Genomic DNA, 5744 nt, shown 5'->3' with positions numbered 1-5744 from the left:
GAGGATCGCGCAGGTTCGAAGCCAGCCGTGCTAGCTTAAGAGACCCTGTTTCCAAATAAAAAGTATAAAAATAGATCTGGGAGTGTAGCCCAGAGGTAGAAGGGTTTCCAGGAACCCCAGTACCACCAAAATAAAATAAAATAAGATAAAATACCGAAAGTTTTAATATATAAAGATACTAATTCTGAATTATAATATATGGATATCTTGTTTATTTTTGTACTTTTCTGTATTTTTAAATTTTCTCAAAATTAATAAGAACTTGAGTAAACATGGGAACTCTGTACATGTAGAAATCTATATAATGGGTTACTTCCCAATTAAGTACTAAAATTTTTTTATAAAATATCTTTCTAAAGTTTTATTGAGTGGATGACCTTGCTCTCTGTGTAATATGAAATTGTCTATTTATTAAAACTTAAAATGTCTTCATAAAAAAAAGAACCTTTTAGCTGGGCACAGTGGCATACTCCTATAATCCCAGTACTTGGAAGGCTAAGACATGAGAATCAGGTTTGAGGTCAGCCAGCCTCAGCAACTTGGCAATTTAGTAAGACCCTGTTTCAATAATAATAATAATAATAATAATAATAATAATAATAATAAACTAATAAGAATAAAAGGGCTGAGGGTTATATCCCCAGTACAAAAAAGAATCTTGTAATAATACAAGTAACATTAGTTATGGCAGATATTTTCTAAATAGTCAACACCAAAAAGAATATCAAAATTCTATATTCATAATTCACCATTCAAAAAGTTAGGCATGCATAAAATTGTCTTATATTTCCTTCCAATCTTTCTTCCTCTGCATCTTTTTACATAATCAAATTGTTGATGTACATACTAATTTGTATTATTTACATTCCAAAATAAAATTTCATTATTTGAAAATACTATAAGTAAGTTAATTACTTTCCAATTTTCGGTCACTGGGGTTGGCTTTATGTTTTTCTAGTTGAGATGAACATCCATATCCTCACTTATTTTTTATGATTTTATGATTATTTCCTTAATAGAGGCCCTTTAAACTAGAATAATTGTGTAGAAGCTCTTGTTACATATTGATAAATGTGCAGATGTTCTCTTTCCCTTCTATTACTCCGTGATATTCATAACAGTTATTGCTTTCTCTGTGTTTTTATTTATACTCATTGGGATCTTAGATTTTTCTCAAATCCCTCTTTCAGTCACAAAGACCTGTGCATGAGGCTGCCAGCTCGCCCAGTGGGACCCCTGTACATTTCTATGGCATCCCTACCTAAAGAAAGAAAAGCTCAGGATTTATACCATATCCATCCTGTTCTTCTAACCACAGAGATATCTATTAAGACAGAGGAATTAAATCTTACCAAGGCATTACTTGGAACTAATAACTGCTGTATTAAGTAGTTCTTATCATCCCTGCTGTATTGATGTAGAAATTGAGGCACACAGTTGAAACAATTTGCCCAAGGTCTTAAACACGATCACAATTTCAATCCAGACTTTCTAACTTTGAAGTTCTTTCCATTACAGCCCTATCTCTTCTTAGATAAAAGAAACTATGAAACTGGGCATGGTTCGGCACACCTGTTATCCCAGTACTGAGGAGGCTGAGACCAAAGCAGCAGTTAAAGACATGCGGTCTTAAAAGGGTGATAAAATGTGGGAAGTGATAAGACAAAGGAGGAAGATTTAGGGCATTAAAAGTAGGAGAAATTAATGAAAGATAAGATTTACTTAGTAAGGTTTGTTTATGCAGACTGATCTTGGCACTACCTTCATTTTTCATGTTAAGGATTGTTTTTCCCTTTCTCACATGAAAGAGGACACTTTACATAGGGAAACTCTGTGTGTGTGTGTGTGTGTGTGTGTGTGTGTGTGTGTGTGTGTGTGTGTTACTGAGAATTGAACTCAGGGGCATTCCACCTTCAAGCTACACCCCCAGCCTATTTTATTTTTATTTTGAAACAGTCCTGCTCGGTTGGTGAGATTCTTACTACTTGCAGAGACTGTCCTAAACCTACGGCCCTCCTGTCTCAGCCTCCCAAGCACTGGCATCACAGGCATGTGCCACCACGCTAGACACAAAGGGAAACTTGCATCCTGTTTTCAGGTGGAATTTTGCACCTGCTATTTCTCAACTGTCTTCAGCTCAGAAGAGCACTACAATGAAGTGACATTAAAAGGTGGCATCTGATGCTCTTCAATTTGCTACTGTCATGTGATTAGATAAATAAAATCCAGCTTTGCCTTACTCTTTTCTTCCTTCTTAGTAGATTTTCCTCATGTTTAGGACATTGACTCATCAAGTTTTTTCTTTAGCTTTGATTACTGAAATTGAATTTTTTTTCCCCAGTACTGCAGATCGAACCATGGGGTACTTTACCACAAAGCCCTTTTAAGTGTTCGTTTTGAGACAGGGTCTCATTAAGTTGCCCAGGCTGGCCAAGAACTTGTCATGTTCCTGCCTCAGCCTCCCGAGTAGCTGAGATTACATGCATGTGCTAGTGTGCCTGGCAAATTTGAAACTTTAAGTAGAGAGCATAAGATAATTTTCTAAGAAGACTGACATTAATCAACCAAAAGCATTGCTGATTTAACTTGTTTTTAAATTAAGAAGATCCCAGCAAATTGCACTGTGTTTTGCTGTAACAGTAAGCATAATCTGATGCAAAAGAATTTATGAAATGTTACCCAAACACATAATATTTTCTTACCTTTTTCTCATCCTTGGTAATATTGAATGCACACTCTATTATAAATTTTGCAGGCTAATTTCTGTGTGTGTGTGTGTGTGTGTGTGTGTGTGTGTGTGTGTGTTACTGGTGGTGGAACCCACGGGCTTTCTACTTCGGCTATACTCCCAGACCTATTTTATATTTTATTTGAACACAGGGTCTCACTAAGTTGCTGAGAGCCTCACTAAGTAGCTGAGGCTGGCTTGGAACCTGTGTGATCCTCCTGTCTCAGCCTCCCAAGTACTGGGATTACAAGCGTGCGCCACCATGCCCAGCTTGCAGGCTAATTTCATCCTGATTTACTGAGAAATCTTTATTGGAAACCAATAAATAATCAGAATTTACAAAGACCATGAAGGCTGATCATGCTCATGAATAATAGATCAATATACTATCAGATAAACTTGTGGGGAAAGTATATCTCATTCAAAGTAGAGAACTAAAAGGAGGTCATTGGTAGATAGTAGTATATTTATTTGGTCAGTACATGAAAAATTTCCCTGAAGAATTCAGAATTTTACTAAAAGGTCAACCATTAGATGGTTATTTGAGATATTCATTCTTAATAATGTTTTTTAATAAATAAAAGTTTTATTTTACTTTTTCTTTATACTCTTCTCTGTCTTTCTATATAGTTCTTCTATCATGTTACTATACATGTTTGTCTGTTACTATACATCTTTCAACCTCCCATCTTTCTCCTGATAACATTCTCTTAAAAAATCACGATATAGAAGGCTAGTTGTAGTCATTTTTCATGGCAACTAAATATAGTTTGTCATCTTTGGTTTCAAAAACCAAGGAGGCCCCATGATCCTGCTCATCTCCTGATCACAGTTTAGCTCCCCACCACTTCTCAGAAAAGCAGTCATGCCTTGTTCAGGGTTCAAGGGCACAGTGCCACGGGAGCACTGCAGGAGGGCCTCTCACCGCGTCCCAGAGCCCTCCCTACTGTGATACTGTGTGGCCAAGAGGTACACCTCTGACGATTCCTTCCTGCTGGCCTCAGCTTTTATAGTCCTCGTGTTCTGGAATTCCTGAGACAGTCTCTTCTGGAACCCGTGGCTTTGACTTCCAACCCAGTTTTTACAGAGCAGTGTTTCCCCAGGATACAGGATGTCGGAAGCCATGCCCAGAAGGGACAGGCAAAGGCTGATGAGCCTGTCATAATCCAGGTTCTGGATCCCCGTGGCATTTGGGGCCGATGTCGCTCAGAATCACATCTGCCTTCCTGCCAGGAAGCAGTTCTAGGATTCCCTGGACAGTGCTTGGGTCAGTCACATCAGCAGGGCACAGAAAAGTTGCTCCTTCCAAGGGTGATATGTGAAGAAGATGTACTTCAAGCACAAAGCCCACGGGAGAGCTTGGATCTGTGCCTCTGGCACTGACACTCAGCACAGCCACCTGACTCCAGGCCCCAGGAGCTGCCCCACAGTCCAAAACCCACAGGCCAGGCCTCGGGATCTGATGTCTCCAGAAGCTTGAATGCACTCCGGCAGCGATAGTTCTCCACCTTTGCAGCCTTCACAAATGGGTCATTCAAATGCCATGTCAGCACCTGTCTGGCCCTTAAAGTGACATCCTGCAGTGTGAAACCACTGGCGCTGGAGGGCAGTGCACACCAGCTTCATGGACCCGGCCATTGGTGCCCACCAGCCTTAATAATGGTTTTTAAGATGAGATCTCAAGAGTAAGAATAAATCTAAAAACATTCCAGAGCCAGGCATGGTGGCGCACACTTGTAATCTCAGCATTTGGGAGACTGAGACAGGAGGATCGCAATTCGCAGCCAGCCTCAGCTACTACTTAGTGAGGCCCTCTGCAATTCAGTGAGACCCTGTTTCAAAATAAAGAATAAAATATAGGACTGGAGGTATAGCTTGGAGGTAGAATTCCCCTGGGTTCCATCTCCAGTACCATAAACACACACAAAAATTCAGATGAGCAGGGCGTGGTGGCACACACCTGTTATCCCAGTGCTTGGGAGATCGAGACAGGAGGACTACAGGTTTGAGGCCAGCCTCGGCAACTTAGACCTTGTCTCAAAATTTAAAAAATAAAAATAGGGCTAAGTTTATTGCTCTGAGGTAAAGGTCCAGCCTCCAGAACAGAAGGAGGAGGGGGAGGAAGAAGTGAAAAAGGAAGAGGAGGAGGAGGAGAAGGAGAAAAAGGAAGAGAAAACATCCCAGATAAAGGATATAGCAAGTACGAAACCTCTGAGGAAGGGAGGTGCTGTATGTATTTGAGGGAGAAAAGCCAGGGAACTGAAGAAGTAGACAGAAGCCAGGACTATGCATGGCCTGGAATCTCATGAGAAGATGAAGAGTTAGTTAAATCAAGGGTCTGCATATTTTTTTCTATAAAGGAGCAGATGATAAATAAGTTAGCTTTGAAGTCCAAGTGATAAAATAACATTCCTACAATAACGGTATGAGGAAAACCTGGCATGATGTCTAGAATGAAAGAGTGGCCGGTTGAGTCCATTTTTGTTCGTTCCATTTAACAGGTGATCGGGGTCTAATTTGAGCTATCATCCATCCAAAAGCTACAATAATAACAGAGAGAGAGAGAGAGAGAGAGAGAGAGAGAGAGAGAGAGAGAGAGAGAGATGACAATGTTTGCTGAAAGGCTGAGAAGCTAAACTATTGGTAAGAAGTAGGAAACTCTCATTTTGACAGTGGTCATTACCATTTCATCCTATAGTAATGTAGCTCATAGGTGTTCAATACACCTTTGCTGAATATGGTGTTATTTCTTGTGTGAAGTTGAACCCTAAGAAATCAGTGCCCTTTGCTGCCCCCTCGTGGCCAAAGGATCCCTTCCTTGGACACGTCACTAAGCCTAAACTTGCCTAAGGCAGTACTGTGCTATTTGGAAATCTAGATTCTATTTGTTTGACTCTGTCATTCTCCTTCCGGACAAAGAACATGAGGCTGTTGAAGGATATCAGTAGTGTAAACACTCTTCTCTTTTTGTAGATTTTTTGGGGTACTGGGGAATGAGCTGAGGTAGGTTCTTCCT

General features: G+C 40.1%; 1 pseudogene across 1 annotated transcript; it reads right to left on the bottom strand.

The window, feature by feature from the left end:
- Positions 1-3649: 3649 nt before the first annotated feature.
- LOC308273121 (rRNA methyltransferase 2, mitochondrial-like) lies at positions 3650-4366 on the bottom strand (annotated as a pseudogene). The gene has a single exon. The product of its transcript is annotated as an rRNA methyltransferase 2, mitochondrial-like (transcript).
- Positions 4367-5744: the final 1378 nt, after the last annotated feature.

The sequence above is a fragment of the Muscardinus avellanarius genome (genome assembly GCF_963383645.1).
Source record: "Muscardinus avellanarius genome assembly, chromosome: 14".
Classification (NCBI taxonomy): Eukaryota; Metazoa; Chordata; class Mammalia; order Rodentia; family Gliridae; genus Muscardinus; species Muscardinus avellanarius.
Note: the sequence above shows the minus strand (reverse complement) of the source record. Positions and strands in the feature narration are given on the sequence as shown.